General features: G+C 47.3%; 1 protein-coding gene and 1 long non-coding RNA gene across 5 annotated transcripts in view; one reads left to right on the top strand and one right to left on the bottom strand.

The window, feature by feature from the left end:
• The window catches only part of GNAO1 (G protein subunit alpha o1), a 187,946-nt gene that overhangs the window by 40,911 nt on the left and 121,828 nt on the right, over positions 1 to 25,207 (bottom strand). The gene's annotated exons all lie outside the window — the stretch shown is intronic.
• LOC119519029 lies at positions 4,984 to 6,866 on the top strand. The gene is made up of 2 exons (XR_005213924.1): positions 4,984 to 5,125; positions 6,079 to 6,866. It is a non-coding gene; the product is annotated as an uncharacterized LOC119519029 (long non-coding RNA).

Raw genomic sequence — 25,207 nt, 5'->3', positions numbered from 1 at the left:
CATTTAATGCTCACAAGTATTACCACTTTCCCCATTTTATAGTAAAAGAAACCAATGCTTAGATGGGTTACAAGACTTGCCTAAGGCCCCTCTAGTAGAGCTGAAATTTGAAGTCAAGTCGCCTGGCTCCAGAGCCCACGCCAATATCACCAGGCAGCACTGCTCCCTCTGGTTTAATGGCCTCATCTTTTGAGGGTAAAAGACCAAGGTCTGGATGAAAGCAGTGGGGCCCTGTCAAAGGGCATCCAGTGAGCTGGGTGGCAGAGCTGGGCCTGGAGCCCTTGTCTTTCAGCTTTTCCCACTGGGCCGTGTGGCCTCTGCTGGAGCCCACCAGCCTTCTGGGCCCTTGCGGGTGGGGTCTGGGAAAGGCTGGCATCTGGGTCGTTCCCTTGCTGCCATCGTCTGCCCTCCTTAGCCCTGCCACTGAGAGGATGGAGCTCCCAGAAGGCCTGGCTGGTGACCACCCTGGGGACCAGCGTTCGCGTGTTGATGCTGGCAGTGTTTTCATGAGGCAGGTGGGATGGCGACAGGTGTGAAAAACAAAGGTGACAAATGCCTCTGTCAACCAAAACACGGGCGAGGCCGAGTGCTGCTGGCGGCTGTGCACCAGCTGGGCCAGGCAGAGCGGTCCCCATGGGCTGCCAAGTGCAAGGCACAGTGGGGCCAGGGCTGGAGGCCGGGCTCCCCGACTCCCAGCATGCAGCTGCAAGAGTGGAGCGTGGCCGGGGCTGGGGCGCGGACCAATCTGTTGCACTGCAGGGAGGGAGGGAGGGAGAGGCTGTGGTGGGCAGGGCATGAGACCTGCTCGGGGTCAGGCAGATAGAAGTTGCTCAAGCCTGGATGCTCCACTACGAGAGCTTTTTCCAAGGCCTGGGATCGGGGTGCACGGCCTGCCCTTGCCCCTTTGTTCCTGCTATTCTCATCATCCCTGACATTGACACTGGTGGCCAAGGCCCCAGCTGCACTGACCTGGGCCTGGGAGGGTGGTGAGATGACCTGCTGGGCAATGCCTGAGGCCTCGACTCTGCCCCAAGCCGGAGAAGAGCTGCTCGGAGCTCACCGAGAGGGTCAGCCATGGGATTCTTTACCCCGTGCATGGCGTGGGGGTGAGGACACTGGCCCAAGCTGAAACTCCCTCTCTGAAACTGCAGGGCCACAAAGGAGGCCACGTGGTGCCACCTGACTGAGCTCCACTCCCTCTAGAAGCACTTCTTCCTCTCTTCCTTCCCTTTCTCCTCTTACCAACCTCCCCCTGCTGCCCTGCAACCAGGGTAGACGCTGGACTGTACAGCACCTTCACTGGAGTTAGAAAAAAGCAGTTCCCATTTTTCCCATTGCTTTGTTTTATTTTGCTTGGAAACGTTTTTTTATTTGATAAAGTAATGAAAGAAAGAAAGAAAAAAAAGCAGTTCCTTTCTCCAGGTTGCATGGCTTGGCAAGAGGAAGGTGGGCTGGATTTCAGCCCTCTCGTGGCCCTTGGTTGGGATGTCTTCTGCAGATCACAACCACCGGGGATCTGAGGTGTAATCAATGTAATGTGAATGTGAAGTGTTAACTGCTTCTGGGCCATGGTCTTCAGACATAAATATGCCCCCAGATGAAGATGATGACAAAGTTCTAGGGGGCGGTGGTGCCATAAGAAGGAAGGGGCTGGTCCATGAATCACCGTGTGTACAAGAGCACATCTGCCCTGGACTGTTCGCTGAGCAAGAAATAAAAGATTCATGGACTAGGAGACTTTCGGGGTCTACTTGTTATAGCAGCTAGTGGCACCTTGACTCATACATCCTGCTAGTTCCCTTCCTCTCCTGGCTTTTGTTCCCTAGGTGACCTCTGGCCTCTGTTTAGCCCTGGATTATGGATTATCAGGTTACTGTCCCTTTTCTGTCACTTGAATAAGCCATAGATTATCCTCTCAGTAAGATTGTAAGCTGATGAAGGGTAACCTGGATCAGTGAAACCCCTGAAATTGTATGCAATATTATGTGTTTGCAGATGACCACTTTTCTGGAGTCTGAAAGAATCTTATGTTCTGTCTCCCTCCAACAGTGTATCTGCCAAGCCTCTGTCACTCACACACCTAAAACTGGCATGATTTTTGTTCAGCAGTGTATCCACAGAACACTGCACAGCATATAAAAGGTGCTCAATAAATGCTTGTTAAATAAATTTTTGCAGTGTTTGTATACCACCTGCACTATAATCTACTTAACATTTTTCATTAGACCTTTTTTTCTACTTAATCTTATTTCAAGAGGAAGGAGACTTTGTATCACTAAAAATATCTGTGAAAGGATGTGTTTGATATGCTATTTTAAATCTTTTTCTAAATCCCATTAAAGTAAATTAATAATTATTGAGATAAAAGCCAACGTGTTCAGACACTGTACTAGCGACAATCTGTCTGCTCCCCTCACTTTGGGAAGCACTGCCCAAGGAACCCAGCAGGGGCCTGGTGGGCCTAGTGAGGGCTTCATAAACACCCAAGGGGCAAGGAATCCAGGGCTGGCCTTTAGGCAGTGGGACTGGGAACAACTCACCCCCCAACCTGTTCTTCATGACGCCACCCTCCTCCCATCAGCAGGGCCTGGGTTTCTGGTTTTGTGAAGCCTGATTGGTCGAGAGAGTATATTGCATAGGATTTGGGGTGCACCACTGGCTGCAGAACTCTCCTTTCCTCCTCTGCCCCTGCCTCCCTCCTTGGCTGCCTGATCTTGGTTTCCAGGAAATGTGCTTTCTGTGTGGCAGCCTCATGGGACGGGAAGGGGCATGTATGTCTCCGTCGCTGCTGGTTGGCGGGGTGCGGGTGGGTGGATGGCAACAGCGAGCCTGTCCCCACCTCCCCCCACCATCTTTCCCCCTCAACAGCCAGCCTAAGGCCTCAGCTTTGTTGAGAGAAGATCGCCCCAAATTGCCTGGACACAGATGCAGGGGAACCAGGAGCTCTGGACTGCTAAGGAGCTTTGTTGTCATGGCGACTTCCGGTCTCCTAGCTGCCAAAGGCCTCTTAGAAGGGAGCCAGGAAGGTGAGTGCTGAGCTCCAAGGCCAGCAGGGAGGACGGACAGAAGGAGGGACTCCCACCCACCTGCTCCCAGCATGCTCTGCAGCTGAGAGGGCACTTGAGCCCAAGTGAGGGGGGCATGCAGAGGGCAGACTACCCTTCCTTCTTCCTGGCTGTGGTGAGGCCAGAACAACCTTACTCCCGAGAGCCAAAGGACCCAAATCCAGCACTGCCCCTCCCCAAGCCCAAAGCCCCAGCCAGCCACTAAATGAACTTCAGCCCAAAGCCCCAAAAGGAAAATCACCGTGTTCTACATCCCTGGTTAGATGTGACCTGCTGAAAAGGCAGGGGTAGGGGTGGGGGTGGAGCTGGGTGGGGGTTGGGTTTCAACCAGATGCCATCTCTGTTGACTCTTTGTCCTCCTAGCACCATCACTCCCATCCCACCCTCCATCCTACTTCTTCGGGCCCTTCTCTCTCCCTCTTCACTCTCTCTGCCCTCACTTCCAGTCCCCTTTATGCCACTGCGAGACCTCCTCTGTCCACTCGTGGCCTCCTATTCCTCCACCTGACATCAAAGCGTGAATGCTCCTGAGTGCTTGGTCGTCAGCCCCCTTCTTGCGTTCTCAAGCCACTCTTTCCCTGTGCCAGCTCCCGCCTGACCCTCCTCTGCAGGGGGCTCTGGCTGACCCCATCTGTCCTCTGGGTCACTGGCTCCTCAGACCCAAGTCCGTGCGTCCCCAACCTCCCCTCCACCTGCCCCGGCTCCTGGTTTCCCATCCCACGATCTCTGAGACCGCCGTCATCCCTGCCTCATTCTATGATTTCTGCTGACTTAGCACTCCACACTACTGTTTATTTAACTTGTAAAAAATTGACATTAAATGGACTCACTTAAAAAAATCAGCTTATCCTAAGCAATAATATCCACGAAACCAAAGGTTTGTGTGCTAATTTTTTTCTGATATACAATAAAATACACAAAACTATCAAAATAAATCTTATTGCTCTGTAAGAACTGCTAGATCATCTTGTGTACCCCCAGAAATGGCCACACCACTCTTTGGGGGCACACAGCCCTTTTCTAATGGCATTTATGTGCTTCCTATGAAGGTGGGGACCCCCACGTCCTCCCCACCCTCTTCCCTTCCCATCCTGTAGCCAACTGATTCCCAAGGAGTGTCATTTGGCCCCCAAAAGGGTCTGAACTCTGCCCCTTCCTCTTACCCTCCAGTGCCACCCCCACGTCAGCCCCGCCTCTTCTACATGATTGACAGAAGTGGCTACAGACCAGCCTCCCAGCCTCCAGAAGCCTTTCAAACCCACCACTCTGAAACCCTCCATGGCTCCCCACTGCCCAGGGGACCAAGGCCACCTCACTCGCCACCGACTGAAAACCATCCCATCTGTCAGCCCCTGCTCATTAGCCCCCTCCCCATCCTGTCTCTTTACCTGTGGAGGAATGGGGCAAGCCCTTTGCTGAGAGGCAGAGACATGCAAACTCAGGAAGGACTGGGACAGAGACCTCGGAGGTTGACCAGGAGCCAGGTGGGTGGGTTAGTCCAGGGGAAGCAAGTGAGACATAAGGACACCAGGGGAGGTCACCAGAGTGTGGGAGATGTGAGGATCTGGCCTCAAAAGACCTGAGCCAATCATTTCAACCCGTTTCAACTTAAGTTTCCTCAACTGTAAACGGTGGGGTTCTCCATGCCATGCTCTCCTCTCAGGCCTTCTGTGAGAACCCAGGGCCTGGTGATCTCATGCTCTCTGAGCTGTGAAGCACTGATCATTGTGGTGTATGTGTGTGTGTGTGTTGGTGTGCAAGCACACAGTTTCACCTTAATAGTATGAGTAATAATAACGATAGCAAATGTCTGCTTAGCCAAACCATCTCTGTGAGCTGAGGTAGGGGTGGACGGAGGAGGCATGTGCAGGTGCCTATGGGCTTGTTTGCAGGCTCTGCGCAAAGAGGAAGAGAGCAGCAGTGCAAGCCTGAGAGAGCAGCAGCGCAAGCCTGAGAGAGCAGCAGCGCAAGCCCGAGAGAGCAGCAGTGCAAGGTGCAGGCGCTTCGCTGGGCCCCTCAGCCGGGAACCACACCTCGGACCTCGGACCTCGGACCTCAAGGTCTGCCCCCCTGCCTTTGTGTTTCATCTTCAGATTCTGGGACAGAGGAAGGGAGCTTTCTCCCCCTGGTGGGCCTTGGGGACGGGTAGGAAGCGTCACTGGAGGAAGCAGCCCCCAAGAGGGCACTGGGCACTGTGACACAAGAGCCAGGTCTGTTTCTATAGCACCGAAGGGGTGGGGGGGGGGAGATGAGTGGGTGGGAGGGGGTGCCTGGGGCCAGCCCTGACCAGGGCTCTGCCCAGTGTCCCCCAAATGGCCCAGACTGGACAAAAGCTCTCTCTGCAAGGACAAGGCCACCGCCACAATTAGCTTTCCTCCCAGGCACGGCTCCATTGATCGCCATAAAGGCCCAGCAGGCTCCCGAGGGCTGCGGACCCCTGCCGCCCCCCCAGCCTTTGCTCAGAGCCCGGCCACATTGTGCCCAGAGGCCCCACGCTGCTCTTTTCACTCCCTGTGCCGGGCCAGCGGCAGGCGGTGCCTTTGAAGTCGTGTTTTCTGTTCCAATCGGAAACTTTGCTCAGAACCAAAATTAGAGAGGCTGCACAATCAGCTTGTAATTTAAAATGCCACCAGGCCTCCCCCCTCCCCCTTTTAAAAATGTCATCTTAATTAGATGGAGCCTGGCTTCATGTTTTCGGAATTTCAAGGTAATTTCTCCAGGACACTTCCCCCCTTGAAGCTATTTTTATCTTCACCCAGGGAGGGAGTGACGGGCTCATCTGCTGGTGTACAGCTACCTGGAGCCTCCAGCAACGTGGGGCCTGGGGCTGAACCAACAGTACCTGAGGGGCCTCGGGGAAGGCAGCTCTTGAGGTCGGCTAGGGGTCCTCCATCCATTTAAGTCAGCACAACACCCACTGGGTGTTTCTTGGGGGTGCAGGGCGATGCTAGGCGTCGGGAGAAAGCACCCCGGGAGCCGTGGGACCTGGCATGCTCTCCGTCTCCCCTGGCAGCCCAGAGCCACCTTCCCCACTCGGCTCGTCGCCCGCTTCCCCACCCTGAAGTGCTGACTCCTCTGCACGTTTTGAGGGGTGCTTCCCAAAGTGAAGATCCGAGGTCATGCTGGGACCTTCTGTTCTGGACACCACTGCATCATGCCTGCAAAGCTTTCAGTTCTCTGTCAAGGAGTCCTGACCAACCACGGAGGAGAAAGTCTTCAGTTTGGTGCCTCTATGTCTTTGGCATCCCTACACACTTGCTGGTCACCCATTTTGGCAAAGAGAGAGCAGACGGCACGAGGACTGGCTCCCCTGACCTCCCGTGGCATTGTGTACACGGAGATGCTAACCCAGCCCCATCCTGCATCCCACCGAGTCCTGGGAGAGAGGCCCTCCTGCGTGTATGTCAAGGAAGGCTCCCGAGACGGGGTTCACGTCGGGGCTGGAGACGGGGCTTCTCTCTCCCTGTCCCACACTGCCTGCAAGGCTGTGGGGGCTGCAGCCCCTCCCGGCCTCCCCTTGAACCTCATCCTGAGGTTCTCCTCCCTTTCCACCGACCAGCCACCCCGCCCCTTCTAGGGCTCGCACACGCATGCCACGCTCGTTTCCACTTTGCACTGACTCCTTCTGGTACCTGGGAATGCTCTTCCCTCCTTCTCATTTTCCAGTTTCAGTTTAAATATAACCCCAAAGAGAAGGCCTTTCCTCACCCCCCACCCCCTGCCACTGACAGCACGTGCTTCCTGTTGTCCCCACCCCTGCATTTTCCTCTTTTCTTTAATAACACTTATCTCAGTGTATAATTAGATTTTGTTTCCTTGTTGACTAGTTTTCTTCCTAGGGATGCCGTGAGCTCCACAAGGGCAGGGCCGGCCCCTCATCTGCTTTGTTGACTGTTTTGTCCATCCACAAGGTGCTGTTTGTGAAATGACTGAAGGCATGAACGAATTCCAGGCTGCCAGCTGAGATGGGTGCCAGGGCAACTTCCTTGTCCTTGGGAGGCCCAGCAGCACCAGGGTGACCTGAGGGTGGGGGTAGGAAGCAAAGAAGGGACTTCCCGGGACTCATCTCCATTGGCACCCAGGAGAGCTGGGTTACGGGCAGACCAGCCACGAGAGGTGTGAGACGTCGCCTGTCTGATCAGAAACAGGATGCCGGTGAGCGCAGCCTGTCCCAGATGCCTCCAGACCAACTGGAGAAAAGTGCACTGGCCGTGCTCTAGTGGGGGTGGCTGGGACCCTGCAGCCTCCCTCGGTGCCCACCTGTGTCAGCTGCATGTTGACTTATGCAACCACACACGAGCAAACGGAACGTGCAAGGACAGACCAGGTTGCCAACTGCTGGTTGAGGCGGGTGGCCGGGGTAATTCTGAAATGGAGCCACATACAGCACAGGGCTGTTTGCTGGGGTGAAGGGATTTGTTTTATTATCTAAATGTCAAACCCTCTAATATTCCTCCTAAGATGTCTGGTTTCGTAATGATGGCTGCATGGGTCCCTTCTCCCCTTGGGGGCTGTGAGGAACCAGTCTTCCTTTGTTACGGACAATGGATGTGAAAGCCAGTTCCCCCAAAGTTAAAATGTGCCTTATTAATAGGTCCCTATTTTGAACAACAAAGAAAAACATTTCTATCAATAGCAAATCAGTGTCTCCAAAAACATGATGACCAACATTTCAGGAGTGCTAGCTTGAAGGGGTACCAGTGAGCAGCCTGCCTGGGATGGCCCATGTCTTGGTCAGCCCTGGTGACAAGACTGGGGTTTGGGGCAAGGACTTCAGCAAAGAATGAGCGCCACAGGCAAAGTCCCCGAGAAGCCAGTGAAGTGAAGACAAGGGGCTTCCTGAAGTTGCTGGATGAGGGTGATATTGAGGGTGGCACGCCCCACCTTCTAAGATGTGTGTTTACAGTCCTCTTCCTTGGACCCTGAGCCCCTGAGTCAGGTGCCCTCTTGTATCCAGGATCTACGAATGAGACAGGCACACAGTAGATGCTCAGTAAACACTTGCTGAGTGAATGAACCCTCAGTAGGGAAGGAGCCAAAAAGCAATGAGCCTGGGGGTTAGACAACCCAGGAGGTTAGAAAACCCAGGGTGCAACTGGAGTGTTCCATACTCTGTGGCCTTTCAAGTCGTGTCCCTTTGCTGGGCTCTGTAAAATGAGGTTGCTGCACCGGATAGACCAGAGATGGGAAACCGGCCTCAACTAGAGGGCCAACTCTCATCAGCTGGTAGGCTGCCTGGGGCTCTGGCTGTATTGAGAAGGGCTCTGAGGCTAGGTTCAGGGCTGCGATTGATCAATAATGACTTCCAGGACAAGAATTGGTACTCAGTGGTAGCACTTGAGCCATGTCTGTGCCACTCTTTGGATGTGATACTCTTGAGGTCATTGTTAGTCTTCATACTTTGTGATGCTGCAACAAAGATGCAAGAACTTAAAGTGTCTGAGAGTCATGGGGCAACTCTACTTCAGAAGGGAAGGGTGAAGTCTCCACCTGAGGCCTCACCACCTAAAACGCCAACCCAAGCTCGTGTCCTCTGGAATGGTGCTTCCCAACCTTTTCCATGTCAGGGTCCAGGTAGAAAAGGATGGCATCTGTGCAGTACCTTGGAGTAAAACATAGGACCCAATTCCCGGAGCACACCTGTCATCTGCTCTGTGTGCAGGACACCTGGTGGAGAGCCTCTGCTCTGGAAGTCTTCCCACCAGCTTCCATCCTGGTCCTCTGAGTCCCTACACTGGCCTCCAAATCATACCAGCTGGTCACTGAATACGAACCTGCGTGTAGTCTGGTCTTGAAAACAAGACTGTGGTCCCCCTGAGGCAGGGCTATGTCTTCACTAGCACACCCTAGCCTGGTCATGGTGTGGGGCAGAGCTGGGCACACCGAAGGAGGTGGTGAAATCCTGTGGATCTGTCCAGAGGTGGGCAGTTAGTGGTCAGAGGCTGCTTACAACCCTTGTGGTCCTTCTCCACTGACCCCGCCCTGACCGACCTTAGAGGTCCCGTTTCAGCCCAGGGGGAGCACCAGAGATGGTGTCTGCATGCACACGAGCCCTGGCCGGGAGGGAGAGGGCATGCATCGGCTGTCTGCCGGGTGCCTGTCATGGCATCTTATCCTCCCAGAAAGATTTTAGGTGGAATTATTTATAGACAGAAAAAGTGTTTTTCCGTGATTCATTCAATTAATTATAAGGCAGCTGTTTTTAATAAATTGGAACACGTAAGAAGAGGGAAATGTCAGGGTAAGCCATAAACACAGAGTTGAGGACTCCAGGCTGGGTGGGGAATCAGTGTACACAGTGAGGACATCAGCGACCTGGGTGGGGGTGTCACAGCAGGTAGGTCTGGGGAGCCAGCCTGGGATCCCCAGTCACGTGGGGCACCGTTGGCCTTAGAAAGGAGTGTGGCTTTTACTCCAAATGTGACGGGAAGCTGTGGGAGGGTTTAAAGGAGAGGAGAAAAATAATACCATGTTTTGATGGACAGGGCTGGGGAGCTAGAAGAGTGGCCATGGAGAGAACACCAAGGAGGCCACTGCCATCATCAGCTGAGAGACGATGGAGGTTTGAAGAATGTTTGAATTGGAAGGGCCCTCAGAAATGATCCTGTTTGTGCTCCTTCATCACACAAGTTGGGAAACTGAGGCACAGAGAGGCGTGGGCTAGCTCAGGGTCACCAGTGGTGCAGCTGGAGCCTCCCAGCAAGGAGGTGGGAGTGAGCTTAGGCTGGCTGGAAAACAGGGGTTGGGGAGGAGAAGGGGCAGGTGGTGGGGGACAACCTTTTGGGAGAGGCCAGCAGTTTGAACCACCAAGCTGCAGGGGTCCAGGGAACCTCAGTCTACCTGAGCTGGCAGTGGGGTCCCTGAGAAATGAACACCACAGATGGGGCTGGGGGTAGTCAGCAGGGCTAGAAAGAACCAGAATCTGAGCTGCAGATCAGAGAAGACTGTCCATTTCAACGTGAGACTTGACACAGGCTAAGGCTGGCAGGACCTGCAGGTGGGGGTACTCAGGGTCCTGGGGCTTCTTGCCACCCCCACATGTCCCCCAGGGCTTCTTGCCAGCCCCACACATCCAGACAGCAAAGCGTGAGTAGGAGTTGGGCTTTGGAATCAGACCCTGGAGCAAGGTACTTAGTCTCTCTGATTTTTCCTATCTTCATCTGTAAAATGGGATCATAACAGCCTGTACCTCATAGGGTGGTTGTGAGTCTGAAATGAGTCAATGTGGCCCAGTGCTCAGCACATAAGGGACAGAGAGGAAGAGTTCTCCGTTACGGCCATCACACATATCCAGAACTGCCAAGACCAAAGCCCACTGTCAAACAGAATGTTTAGCTGGGTTCCACTTGGAAGGAAAGCACGATAAAACAGGTACAAGTCGGGGATTTGGTGAAAAATAACTCACCAAAACAAAACAAAAACCAACCAAAAAACCCCCAATCACCCTGCATACAAGCACATAATAATAATAATAATAATTTAAAAAATTACCAGTTCCTATAATGAGTGATTAGAGGATCAACAGAGAAACAGTTCTACCTCCTCCAGCCTCTTCACCCCCCGGATCAATCACCAAGAGCAAAGCTGAGGAAAAGAAGGTCTCACAGGCCACTGGTCCAAGGTCACTGAGCTGGGGAGCTGGCACTGGGCTGTGAGTCTAGAACTTTCTGACCCCAGAGCCTGTGCTGTTGGATCCACCATACCCCTTCTGCAAGAGCCCTGATCCTCAAAAGCAAATCCAGGTCCTGGCAGTGTGCTTACCAAGGAGCACTGCACCATCCGTTAAAATTCCCAGGGGGCTTTCAAACAAAAAGCGTCAATAAACATCATCTGGTTTGCTAACATGAGCCTAAGCTCTGTTTTCTTGATGGTGGCCATTTGCTATTTTTCTTGTTAACAAGTGCCCTGGCATGCAGTGCTGCCCACGTGAGCTGGCCTTGTCTTCACGCCAGCGGCACAGGCTACCCGCAGCCCCCTCAGCAGCCCGGGGGAGCGCGGCCCCTGCGCAGCGAGGGGTTGGCGAGGACTCTCACCCCGGGCACCGGTGGGGGTGAATTTCTGGCTTCCGGAACGAAAACTGTTGTTCCATGGAACTCGGAACAAGTCAAATTCTGTAACTGGTAAAAATGATATCTAAGTAAAATTCCTCATCTCGATGACTCTGGCCCCACTGGGGGTCCTGAAGGAGCCCAAGAAGCTCCGTGAGCTCCGCGGCACCACCAGACACATGCTCGGCTCTGTCAAGACAGACCTGTTTAAGTGCAAGCTTATTTATTTTTCAAAATATTCTCATTTGCTTCTCAGGGATAAGCCAAACAGGAGTCAGTGCGTTTTACGGGTGAGGATAGTGAAGCCGGGAGGGACGGGGTAGAGGTGCGTGACCCCAGATTTCAGTCCTGGCCCCGCCACTGCCTGCCTGGGCCCCTGCCGAGCCTCGGTGCTTCCACCTGTTTACTAGTCCCAACTTTTTGGGGTGTTAGGAGTGGAGGGCCCCAAGCGAATGCATTTAGGACAGTGCCTGGCACAGGGTGAACAGCACTAGATGGTAACTGCTATTCTCGCACATGGCTGGCCAAGGGTGAGCTGCGGCAAGAAGCCAGGCCTGCATCTTAGGCTCCCATTTCTTAAATTCTCTGCATTGCATAACTGCTATCTGGTGCTTTCCTTAATTATTTGTTTGTTTGTTCCTCTTTTCTAAACTCTAAGCAACCTGAGAGCTACTCAGATGCCTCAGCTGGCACCTTACATGCCCCAGCACAGGGCAGGTCATTAGTGGAACCGTTTTAGGATTACGGGCCCCTTTGAGAAGTGATGAAAGCTGGAGCCTCTCTCCGTGGAGAAGGCACATAGTCACATGCACATGAAGCCATACACAGAACCACACATCTAACTACATGTGTGCCTGTGCATGCATGCACCGCACACACACCAATTTGCTTTTGATTTCTGGGGTTGCAGGTTAGGGACCTGACTATGAAATACAGAATTACAAATGGTTTCTAAGCCACAACATTCGTTCTGATTGTCTTGAGCAATGCCACTCCTCTGTGCCCTTAGGTAAACTGTGCCGACTTCTCCCAGCAGAGCCATAGAGCTGGCAAAGTTGCTTGTGTAACTATTTCTGTCCTGCTGAAGATGCTGTTTCCTCCTCTGCCATACCGTGTGGAACTGGCTACTCTATTAACTCCCCATGCAAATTTAATAATGCTCTGAAATCTCGGTTTCACATAAATATAACTGTTTCTAACTCTGAGGCTTCAGTTATCAGAAAGAGGCCTTCAGAAATCATTCAGGGAGTTATTTGATATATTGAGCCAGCAGCTTATTGAAAAAGCAATTCAGAAACAAGAAAAGAAAGAGGAAAAGGAAGGGCTGGGAGAGAGCAGGGAAGAAAGGGAAGGGAGAAAGGAGGGCCCTTCGGGGGTGGTTGGGGCTGGGGCGCTGGGGCAGGCCCTGGAGGCTGCAGCACACAGTGGATCCTTGGCAATCACAGCCCTGCCAGTCACATGCAGCGTCTCGCCAGGCCCTTGCTGAAAAGGCTTTTATTTGAGAGAATTAGACGCAGCAGACTGGAGGAAGCAGGCCCCGGGCTCTACCTCCCCAGAGCGGATGGTGCTTCTATTAACCCTTCACGTGGAGCAAGAAAAGTCTTCTCTCTCCACTGGGCAGCCCTGGGGAAGCTAGCTGGCCTGAGGCAGGGTTGGGGGCTTCAGAGAATGTTCACCTTGGCTGTGGCCTCTGAGCCCTCTGGGGTCAGGCAGGCCTGGGTCTTGGTCCTGGCTCTGGCATCTATCAGCTGTGTGACCGTGGGCAAGTCACTCAACCTTTCTGAGCCTCAATTTCTTTATCTGTAAAATGAGGATAATGATATCACCTAGCTCACAGGGATAAGGCAAGGTTTGCCAAACCTCAGTTATTTCTGTCCTACTTTTCATAATTTCTGCCCATTCTGTGTAACGCCCCCTCTCCCCCATTATGTTCATAATATTTTTCTTTTACTTGCCTCACTTGTGAAAAAGTTAAATCCCTACTCTGGCCTCATTCCACTATCTGGGCAATCATGGACTTGGATGGCTACATAATTTTTCTGGACTCATATTAAAATAAACATATGACTATTAAAAGGAATGTTGGTTCAGGTAAGACCAGAAACAGGAAGGACCTGGTCCAGAGCCTGGCACCGACATGCTCAGCTGGTGGTGGCAGCTGTCCCCACCCTTGCTGTCTTCACTGCCCTTGGTAGGAGCAAGCTGGAGGTGCGGGGTGGTGGGGTCTCTCCAGTTGGAGATGCCCCCTCCTGGAGCTCCAATCCCCTTCCTGCAAAAGCTTGGACTCCCAGTGGTTTCCTCCTTCACCTGTTTCCTCCTCGCCTCATGTCTGCACATATAACACCTCAACCCACCCAAAGATAATGAATTTTTTACTGCCTGGTTCTGCACGGAGGAGGGAAGACACAGCCCCTGGCCCAGCCCAGCTGCAACTCATTTTCTCCATCATCCCCATCCCCCTCCCCCTCATCCCCCCCCAATTTGGCAAAACCTAAATTTCTAAGGAGGAGCAAGTACTCCATCCAGCACTGCCGGGTTATTTTCAACTCTGCCTAGCTGACTAACCCAGAATTTCCTAATTACAACACCACCAGGAAACTGTAACAGTTTCATTGAAAAAAGAAAAAAAAATCCACTAAATCCAAACCTTACAAAAAATTCTCACCTTATAAATACAAACAAACAAGCCACCAGTCAAACAAAGTAGGTGCATGGTGCTCACTGCAGCGGCACAGCTGGAGGCTGAGGGCTTGGCTTTGGACACAGAAATCCCGAGCGCGAGTGCAAGTCCCGAAGCTGCACTCAGCAGCAGGGGGCTGCAGGCGCCTGACCTCGCTAAGCCGCAGTGGGCTGTGGTGAGGAGGAGGAGGGGCAGGGACAGGTGTGAGGGCTCTGGGAGGTGTGGGGGGTCACTTAGGGCCTGACCTTGACTAGGCAAGTGGAGTTGTTCTCCTCTTGACAACCTGGACCCCTCCCTGGGTACAGGGACTCGCATGTCCTACTCCCAGCGGGCAGCCTTCTCACCAGTTCATGGCTAATCCCCACCGCCAGATGCTTCCCTCCCAGATGTACTTTCGTAAGATCCCCAAAGACCAGAAGTCTTTAAAATCTAAAAGGCTCCGTCTCTAACTGTGGAATTTCAGGCATGGGGGAAGTATTTTTGAGTGGGGCTCCATCACCAATGTGTACCTGGTCGGGAGAGTTCTGGGATCCACTCATTTTATTTGTAGGGAAGGAACTTGGATCCCCAGACTCTGACCTGGAGCCCCATCCCAGCTCCCATTGCAGGCCCTAGTTTTCCAGAAGCACTTGGAAAAAGCAGGGTCCTTTGGTTGGAGACAAAGGCTTGTTTTCCAATCCCCATCTTCCCCGGGAGCTGCAACTGGGACCTGGGCAGAGTGGTGCTGGTGGCAGGCCAACCCTGCAGGTTCTGGGTAGCAGGGACCCAGAGGTACCCTCAGGAGTCCCAGTTTTTGATCTCTTCGCCCTTGGCCTCAGCGTCCGTGTGTCCCACTGGGAAGACGCTGGAAGCAGTCAGAACCTAGCCACACTGCTGAAGATATTCCAAAGTGATCAGCGAACCACTTCTATATTCTTGCTCACGGGCAGCCTTGTCAAGGGCCGCTGTAACTCGACTCCACATGGGAAACAAACGCTTTTCCCTTCAAAGCTGAAGGACTCTGTTCAGCTGAGCTCAAGTCCCAAACCCGTTGCCCAGGCAATGGTTCTTTGGGGGATTTACATCTCATGCATCACAACAGGGGAACAGCCATTCAGCAAGTAAGGGGGTATAAAAAAAAAAAAAGACTCACAACACAAAACCAGTGTGCCTCTGCTCCCCCAAGAGGGCTGTCACAAAACAAAAAACAGAACTAACAACAACAAAAACCTCCCATAAGCCCCCTTGGCCTTGGCTGGCAATCAGCCAAATAGGAATTCAAACTTAATCAAACTTTCATGTCTCTCTTATAAAGCTCAGGAAATCAGTAATTGGTTTTATAATTGAATTTTCTGACCACATGTCAAAGGAATGGGTCCTGCCAAAGGCCAAGGAGTGGCTGGTCTCCAGTAAGGACAGCCAAGGGCTCCTATGGAGGCTCGGGGAGGTAGGGGAAGGGAATTAACTGCTGGTTGGCTAAGAATAGAGCCTATTATTTATAACCAGAGAGGAAGCAAGTGACAGCCGAGGCCCTGCCCTTACAAAGTGGTCTCCCCCAAACAGCCACCCCAGGAGCCCTGGGTTTCTGATTCAGAAAGAAAGAAGCCTTTGGCCATTGTGGCAGCCGCCTGCAGGATGGAAGATGGGGGAGGCAGAAGGCAGGGAGACCACCTTGGTAAGGAGCTCTTCCAAGAGCACTGGGGAGAGTGAAGGAGGCCTGACTGGTCAGAGAGAGGAAGCGGCCCGTTCTCGACTATCATGGAGCAGAGAGTAGGACACAAGAGGGGAAGAGGAGTCCGGGGTTTTTGGCTGAGTACTTCAGAGGAAGGGGGATGTTTTGACATAAAGAGGGAAGGTAGAAGCAGCTTGCTTTGTGGGGCAGAAGACCCGCTTAGTTTTGCATGGGCTGGGCCCGGGGTGCGGACAGGCCTGAGTTAACAGGCCCAGTGCAGCTTTTGTCTGCCTGGCTGGGTGCTAGGCTCCATGCTTTACAATCATTACCTCATTTCATCTTCACAGCAGCCTGAGGAGGTTGGGGCTATATTATCCCCAACTGACATACCAGAAAAGGCAAGGCTCCCAGAGGAGAGGTAAATGGCCTGCCCACTCGTGAGTCATGGAGCTGGGATTTGGACCCAGGACTGTCTGAGTCCAAAGCCCCTGGGATCACCCTGAGATGCTAGACTGCCTCTTCACCTGCAGATAAAGATTTCTCACGGCCAAACAGACATAATTAGAATAGGGTTCCCAACAAAGAAGATACATGAAAGACCAAAAAGCACATTATAAAGATGCCAAACATCATTAGTCATCAAGGAAATGCAAAACTTTATAAAGTTAATATACCCTTACCATATGACTCAGCAATTAGACTTCTGGGTATTTACCAAGAAAACGGAAAACATGTCTACACAAAGACTTCTGTATATGAATGTTCTTAGATGCTTTTTTCATAATAGCCCCAAACTGGAAACAACCAAATGTGCATAAAAAACAGATGACAGTCTATCCATACAATGGAATACTACTCTGCAATAAAAAGGAACAACTGGCATACACTATAACTGGACGGATCTCAAAAACATGCTGAGTGAAAGAAGTCAGGCACAAAAGAGTCCATGCTGTATGATTCCATTTGTAAGAAACTCAAGAAAAGATAAATCTATAGTGATAGAAAGGAGCTCAGTAGTTTCCTGGGGCTGGAGGTGGGGTTGCCTGGAAAGAGGGGACAGGCGATCCGTGGAGGTGAAGGAAGTGTTCTCTATTTTGATTGTGGTATTGGTTAAACGAGTGTATACAGTGGTCAAAGGTCATCTGAAGGTGCCCTTAAAATGGATGCATTTTACTGTATATAAATTATCCTTTCATAAAGTTTATTTTAAAAAAGTTAACTGTGTCATTAACCCGAATGGCACAGCTAAGAGGAGCAGGAGGAGGTGGCGTGGGGCTCTGGGGAAGGTGGCGAGCAAAGCCCTGCACCTCTGGGGACTGAGCTGGCAGCAGGGGTGGGGACATGAGTTTGAGGACAGAATCATGAGGACATTTAAGGGACAGGAGGGGAAGAGGAGGACAAAAAGTACCCATCCCTTGATAAGTAGGTTTAAAGAGAACTGCTCAGCTAGTTAAAGAGGGAAGGAGGACAGGGAGAGCTGCTTACAATTCTCAAAACTTGTGGCTCTAAAGTCACCCAGATTACTCCGTTTTCACTCTAGACATTGGCCAGCCGAGGCCAAGGGCAGGCAAGTGACTGGTGCAAGGTCACACAGCCAGTCAGTGTCAAAGCAGACCTAGACCTAGTCCAGACCCGTGCTGACAGCAGGCTTTCCGTGACGGCGGACATGCTCCAGACCACAAGCCACATACAGCTACTGAGCACATGAACTAGATCTTGAGTGACTGAGACAGTGACTTCTGAATTAAATTTTAATGAATTTTTTTACTTTTTATTAGAGAAGTTGTAGATTTACAGAAAAACCATGCTTAAAATAGAGTCCCTATATACCTCCTACTCCCTCACACATGCAGTTTTCCCTATTATTAACACTTTGTATTGTTGTGGTACCCTCATTACAATTGATGAAACAATGTTATTATAATTATACTATAGTCCATAGTTTACATTTGGGTTCACTGTTTGAGTTGTGCAGTACTACATTTTTTTTTTTAATTTTTATTGAGATTTTTCACATACCATACAATTATCCAAAGATCCGAAGTGTACAATCAGTTGCCCCCAGTACCCTCATACAGCTGTGCATCCATCACCACACTTAATTTTTGTTCAATTTTTAGAAACTTTTCATTACTCCAGACAAGAAATAAAGTGAAAGACGAAAAAGGAAAAAAAAAAAAAAAAAAAAGGAAACTTGAATCCTCCCATATCCCTAACCAACTCCCTACCATTGTTGACTCGTAGTATTGGTATGGTACATTTGCTACCGTTTATGAAAGAACGTTGAAATATTACTAACTGTAGTATATAGTTTGCAATAGGTATATATTTTTTCCCTATATGTCCCTCTATTATTAACTTCTAGTTGTACTGTCATACATTTGTTCTGGTTCATGGAAGAGATTTCTAATATTTGTACAGTTAATCACGGACATTGCCCACCATAGGATTCAGTTTTATACGTTCCCATCTTTTGACCTCCAACTTTCCTTCTGGTGACATATATGACTCTGAGCTTCCCCTTTCCACCTCATTCACACACCATTCAGCACTGTTAGTTATTCTCACATCTTGCTACCAACACCTCTGTTAATTTCCAAACATTTAAGTTCATCCTAGTTGAACATTCTGCTCATACTAAGCAACCACTCCCCATTCTTAAGCCTCATCCTATATCTTGGTACCTTATATTCCATGTCTGTGAGTTTACATATTATAATTAGTTCCTATCAGTGAGACCCTGCAATAGTTGTCCTTATGTGTCTGGCTTATTTCACTCAGTATATTGCCATCAAGATTTCATCATCAACTCATTTATTTTTTTAAGATGGTTTTGTTCACATGCCATACATTCCATCCTAAGTAAGCAATCTATGGTTCCCTGTATAGTCACATATTTAAGTGTTCACCACCCTCACCATTATCTATATAAGGGCATCTACATTTCTTCCACAAGGCAGGAGGGAGAGTCAAAGAAGGTTGCAGTACTATTTTTTAAAAAATTTTATTCTAGTAATATATATACACCCTAAAAATTTCTCTTTGAACTACATACAAATAAATAATTCAGTGGTGATAATTACATTCACATTGTTGTCATATGGTATTTTTATACCTAACTCTCTGAATTGGCAAACTATTTTCAACAGGGGCCACACAATTTTACATTCCCACCAACAATGAACAAGTGTTTCTATTTCTCCAAATCCTCTCCAACACTTATTTTTCATTTTTTTTTTAATTAGTAGCCATTCTAGTGGAATGGTTTCTCATTGTGGTTTTGATTCGCATTTCCCTAATGGCTAATGATGTTGAACATCTGTTCATGTGCTTTTTGGCCATTTGTATACCTTCATTGGAGAAATGTCTATTCAAACCTTTTGTTCATTTTTTAATTAGGATTGTTTGTCTTTTTGTTGTTGAGTTGTAGGATTTCTTTATGCATTCTGGATATTAAACCCCATGCTGGATATGTGCTTTCCAAATATTTTCTCCCATTCTCTAGGCTGTCTTTTTACTTTCATGATGAAGTGCTTTGATGCAAAAAAGTTTTAAATTTTGATGAAGTCCCATTTGTCTATTTTTCCGTTTGTGGCCATACTTTTGGTGTAAAGTCTAAGAAACTACTGCCTACCACAAGGTCCTGAAGATGCATCCCTACATTTTCTTTTAGGAGTTTTATAGTTCTAGTTCTTATACTTATGTCTTTGATCCATTTTGAGTTAATTTTTGAATATGGTGTGAGGTAGGGGCCCACCTTCATTCTTTTGCAAACAGATATCCAGTTTTCCCAGGACCATTTGTTTAAGAGCCTATTCTTTTCCAATTGAGTGGTCTTTGTCCCCTTGTCAAAAATCAGGTGGTCAAAAAGGTGAGGGTTGATTTCTGAACTCTCAATTTGATTCCATTGGTCTCTATGTCTGTCCTTCTGCCAGTTCCATGCTGTTTAGATTACTGTGACTTTGTAATAAGTTTTAAGATAGGAAGTGTGAATCCTCCAACTTCGTTATTCTCTTTCAAGATGGTTTTGACTATTCAGGGCCCCCCTTACCCTTCCATATAAATTTGATGATTGGATTTTCCATTTCTGCCAGGGAGGCTGCTAGAATTCTGAATGGGATTGGGTTAAATCTGTAAATCACTTTGGATAGAACTGACATCTTAACAATAGTCTTCCAATCCATGAATATGGAATGCCTTTCCATTTATTTAGGTCTCCTCTGATTTCTTTTGGCAATGTTTGTAGCTTTCCAGGTATAAGTCCTTTACACCCTTGGTTAAATTTATTCCTAGATATTTGATTCTTTTAGTTGCAATTGTAAGTGGATTTTTAAAAAAATTTCTTCTTCTGATTGTTCATTATCAGTGTATTGAAACACTAGCGATTTTTGCATGTTGATCTTGCACCCCACCATTTTGCTGAATTTGTTTATTAGCTTTAGTAGCTTTGTTGTGGAATCTTTAGGACTTTCTATATATAGGATCATATCTTCTGCAAATAGGGAAAATTTTACTTCTTCCTTTCCAACTTGCATACATTTTATTTCTGTTTCTTGCCTAACTGCTCTGAGTAGAACTTCCAATAACAGTAGTGACACTGGGCATCCTTGTCTTGTTCCTGATCTTAGATGGAAAGCTTTTAGTCTTTCACCATCAAGTATGATCTTAGCTGTGGGTTTTTCATAATGCCCTTATCATGCTGAGGAATTTTCCTGTGTTCTTAGGTCTCAAAGTGTTTTTATCAAGAAAGGTGCTGAATTTTGTCAAATGCCTTTTTTGTGTCAATTGAGATGATTATGAATTTTTTCCTTCATTTTATAATGTGGCATGTTATTGATTTTCTTATGTTGAATCACCTTTGCATGGCTGGGATAAATCCCACTTGATCACAGTGCATAATTCTTTTAATGTGCTGTTGGATTTGGTTTGCCAATATTTTGTTAAGGGTTTTGCATCTATAAGATAAGGAATATTGTTCTGTAATTTTCTTGTGGTATTTTTATCTGGCTTTGTGTATTAGAGTGTCACTGGCCTCACGGAATGAGTTAGGAAGTGAGGCCTAATGAGTTAGGAAGTCTCCTCTTAAATGTTTCAGAAGGATCTGAACAGGATTGGTACTAATTATTCTTGGAATATTTGGTAAAATTCACCAGTGAAGTCATCTGTACCATGGCTCTCCTTTGTTGAGATCTTCTGTTTCTTCTTGAGTCAGTATAGGTAGTTTGTGTGTTTCTAGGAATTTGTCCATTTCATCCAGATTATCTACTTTGTCAGTGTACAATTATCCATAGTATCCTCTTGTAATCCTTTTTATTTCTGTAGGGTCAGTAGTAATTTCCACCCTTCATTTCTGATTTTAGTTGTGTCCTCTCTTTTTTTCCTTTGCCAGTCTAGCTAAATGTTCATTGATTTTATTGATCTTTTCAAAGAACCAGCTTCTGGTTTCATTGATTATTTCTATTGTTTTCTTATTCTCTATTTCATTTATTTCCACTGTAATTTTTATTATTTCTGTTCTTCTGCTCCTTTTGGATTTAGTTTGCTCTTCTTTTCTAGATCCTCAAGTTGTGAGATTAAGTCTCTGATTTGACATCTTTCTTCTTTTTAAAGTAAGCATTTAGAACTATAACTTTCCCTCTGATCATTGCCTTTGCTTCATCTCATAAGTTTTGGTACATTGTGTTTTTATTTTCATTCGTCTGAAAATATTTCCTAATTTCCCTTGTCTTTTCTTCTTTGATCTATTTGTTGATTAAGAGTGTGTTGCTTAATTTCCACATATTTGTGAATTTTCCAGTCTTTCCTGTTATTAATTTCTAGCTTCATTCCATTGAAGTTGGAGAAGATATACTGTATGATTTCAATATTTTTGAATTTGTTTAGATTTGTTTGGTGACCTAACATATAGCTTATCCTGGAGAATGATCCATCTGCACTAGAGAAGAATGTGTATTCTGCTGCTGTTGGGTGAAATGTTCTATCTATGTCTGTTAGGTCTAGTTGGTTTATAGTATCATTCAAGTCTTCTATTTTCTTATTGATCTTCTGTCTAGATATTCTATCTCTTAACGAAAGTGGTATAATGAAGTCTCCTACTATTAATGTAGATCTGCCTGCATCTCCCTTCAAAGTTGTCATATTTGCTTCATATATTTTGGGGCTCTGCCATTAGGTGCACATATATTTATAACTGCTATATCTTTGATTGAATTGACTCTTCAATCAATATAGAGTGGACTTCTTTGCTTCTCATAACAATTTTTTACTTAAAGTCTATTTTATCTGATATTAATACAGTTTCTCCAGCTCTCTTTGGTTACTATTTGCATGTTATATATTTTTTCCATCCTCTCACTTTCAACTTACTTCTGTCTTTGAATTTAAGGTGGTACTCTTGTAAACAACATGTAGTTGAGTCATGCTTTTTAATGCATTCTGCTAATCTCTGCCTTTTGAATGGAGGGTTTAATTCACTTACATTTAAAGTACCTACTGATAGTGCAGGATTTTCTTCTCCCATTTTGGTATTTGTCTTTATAGTCTTATACCTTTTAGTCTTCAATTCTTCCATTAATGCCTACTTTCATATTTATTGGATTTTTTTGTATTGTACAATTTTGAGTCCTTTCTCAATATATTTTTCATATATTTTCTTTGTGGTTACCATGGGGATTAAATTTAACATCCTATATTTATAACTATCATATCTGATTTGATACCAACTTAATTTCAATAGTGTACACATACACTGTTCCTATACCCCTCCGTCTCCCCACCATTTTGTTGTACTTGTTACAAATTATATTTATACATTGTATATGCAAAATCATAACTTTATCATTACTTTTTATGTATTTGCATTTAAGAACCTGTAAGAAGTAAAAAAATGGGGTTATATACTCCAAAATACAATATAATATTGACATGTACAATTAACTGTTTGGTTACTGTGCTGGTTTGAAGGCATTATGTCCCCCAAAATGCCATTATCTTTGATGTAATCTCGTGTGGGCAGATGTACTAGTGTTGATTAGATTGTAATCCTTTGAGTGTTTCCATGGAGATGCAACCCACCCAACTGTGGGGGATGACTCTGATTGGACAGTTTCCGTGGAGGTATGGCCCCACCCATTCAGCATGGGCCTTGATTAGTTTACTGGAGCACTACATAAGCTCAGACAGAAGAAGTGAGCTTGCTACAGCCAAGAGGGACACTTTGAAGAATGCACAGAAGCTGAGAGAGTAGCTGCAGATGAGAGACAGTTTGAAGATGGCCGTTGAAAGCAGACTTTTGCTCTGGAGAAGCTAAGAGAGGACAAACACCCCAAGAGCAATTAACAGTGACATTTTTGAGGAACTGCAGCCTAGAGAGGAATGTCCTGGGAGACAGCCATTTTGAAACCAGAACTTTGGAGCAGATGCCAGCCACATGCCTTCCCAGCTAACAGAGGTTTTCCGGACACCATGGGCCATCCTCCAATGAAGGTATCCGATTGTTGATGTGTTACCTTGGACACTTTACGGCCTCAAGACTGTAATTGTGTAACCAAATAAACCCTCTTTTATAAAAGCCAATCCATTTCTGGTGTTTTGCATTCTGGCAGCATTAGCAAACTGGAACAGTTACCTTTACTGGAGGTCTTTATTTCTTTTTGCTGCTCAATCTTTCAGGCTAAAGAACTCCCTTTAGTATTACTTGTATGAAAGGTCTAGTGTTCATACACTGCCTCAGCTTTTATCTGGGAATATCATAATCTTTCCCTCATTATTGAAAGACAGTCTTGTAGGATATGAAATTCTTGGTTGTAAATTGTTTTCTTTCAGCACTTTAAATATTTTGTCCTAATGCCTTCTTGCCTCCATGGTTTCTGATGAGAAATTGGAAATTAGTCTTATTGGGTTGGGGCTCCCTTGAACATAACATGTTGCTTTTCTCTTGCATCTTCCAGAACTCTCTCTCTTTGTCCTTGGCATTTGACAGTTTGATTACTATTTATCTGAGCATGATTCTCCTTGATTTTATCCTGTTTGGAGTTCGTTGGGCCTCTTGAATGTGCACATTCATATCTTATGTTAAATTTGGGAAGTTTTCTGCCATTATTTCTTTGAATATTCCTTCTGACACATTCTCTCTTTCTTCTCCTTCTGGGACTCCCATAAGGCATATTGGTACACTTGAGGGTGTCCCACAGGTCTCTTACGCTCTGTTCACTTTTCATTCTTTTTTCTTTCTGCATCTCAGCCTGAATCATTTCAATTTTCTTATCTTTTAGTTCACTGATTCTTTCTTCTGCCAACTCCAATCTGCTATTGAAACCTCATAGGGAATTTTTCATTTCAATTATTGTGATTTTCAGCTCCCATATTTGTTTGGTTTCCTTTTAAAGGGAACTTAGCTCTTTATTGAGAGTCTCATATTTTTCACCCATTGATTTATTGATATCTTTTAGCTCTTTATCTGTGTTTTCCTTTGTCTTCTTGAGCTAATTGAGGTCATTTTTCAAAGCCTTTGTCTGGTATGTCCAAAGTCTGGTATTCTCCACTGATGGTTTCTGGAGTTTTATCCTGTTCCTTTGGGTGGGCCAACATTTCTTGTTTCTTTGTTTGTCTTGAACTCTTTTGTTGCACACTGTACACTTTAAAATGCTAAAGTGTTAAGTCTAGGATTTAGTCCCTGAGCTGTCTATTCCTTAAGTTTGTATCTAGATAGTGATATGACAGAGATTTGAGTGCCAGGAGGCAACAAAAACAAACTAACCAAAGCAAAAAACAGCTTTCATAGTCTTTGAAAATGGGCTCTGCCTTGGCTTATGCTCTCCTTCAGAGTTTAGCCCTCCTCTCAAGAAGGCCAGCCTGTGACAAATGTGAGATGCAGGATCCTCTCAGTCTTTTCTGAGCCAGCATCTTATTCCAGGCTTGTGCTTGCTCATGGCTTCAGGAATTTCCCCATTGACAGGAATTCCAATGCCCCCTCTAATCCCTATGAAATAGATTTTCTCCCCCTCCTGGGCCATTTTATGACTTTAGAAAGGCAATCCTTTGCTCCAGGTCACTTTGTCTTAACTGTTTCTTACACTGCTTTAGTTGTAGGCAATCTGCTTCTGCCTGCAGGGCAAGTTCTGGGAGGGTACGCCAGAGAAGAGCTTCCTGATTCAATCTTTCTGGCTGCCATCTGGTAGATTGGCACTGCCATATGGGCACCCCAGTATGTGCATAGGGGTTATTGTGTTCCCTCCAAACAGGGCCAGGGACCTACAATGAGAGCAAAGTCTGGCTTCACACTGTGCTGGGGAGTGGGTGGGGCACCAAGGGCTCCAAAAGCTTCTCTCAACATTTCTAAAGCTGCGTTTTCTTGATTTGGCATTCACTCAGTTGCTGCAATCCTTTCACTGTTTTCAGGAGTTTTCAGGAAGAAAGCTCTGCCAGGTTTTGCTAACTGTTCAAAGATTCCATTGGGGAACAGCACCTGGAGTGTCTTGTGCTGCCATCTTGGTCCAGCTGTACTGTTCTTTTCTCTAATTTTAATTAATTTTAATGTAAATAACCATACGTGGCTAGTGGTTGCCCTATGGGACACCATAGCTCCAATTCCCAAACCCATGTTCTCTCTGACACAGTCTGCTGCCCCACTCATTGTTTACTGAGTCTGATCTGGAAACCTTGGCTGGTCTGATGTCCATTTTCATGCCCAGCTTTGTCCCTCAAGATAGGAATGTGCTATTGTGGTGGCCCAGGCAGAAGGCAGCACTTCCCCATCTCAGCC

Source organism: Choloepus didactylus, chromosome 22, assembly GCF_015220235.1.
Source record: "Choloepus didactylus isolate mChoDid1 chromosome 22, mChoDid1.pri, whole genome shotgun sequence".
Taxonomy (NCBI): domain Eukaryota; kingdom Metazoa; phylum Chordata; class Mammalia; order Pilosa; family Megalonychidae; genus Choloepus; species Choloepus didactylus.
Note: the sequence above shows the minus strand (reverse complement) of the source record. Positions and strands in the feature narration are given on the sequence as shown.